Genomic DNA, 281 nt, shown 5'->3' on the forward strand with positions numbered 1-281 from the left:
GGGCTCTTTCAAGCTCGTAGATCTATCATTAGCTCCTTTCATTGTGGCTCTGGCATATCACGAGTGTAGTGTTGTTTGCATTGTGGGCATCCATGTGCTTTTCTTGTCTTATAGACAAAACTGCTGGGAAACAGACTGTTTTCTGTCTTCAGTATGATCACAAATATTGGTTACAAGAAGACCAGAATGATGTGGTCCTCCATGTTCAATTTTTAACAGAATTTGCCAAACCCATCCCTTGATTGCGAAGCAAACTCTGGTGTTTCTTTTCTTTTTTTTTT

This window comes from Meleagris gallopavo, chromosome 4 (assembly GCF_000146605.3).
Source record: "Meleagris gallopavo isolate NT-WF06-2002-E0010 breed Aviagen turkey brand Nicholas breeding stock chromosome 4, Turkey_5.1, whole genome shotgun sequence".
Taxonomy (NCBI): Eukaryota; Metazoa; Chordata; class Aves; order Galliformes; family Phasianidae; genus Meleagris; species Meleagris gallopavo.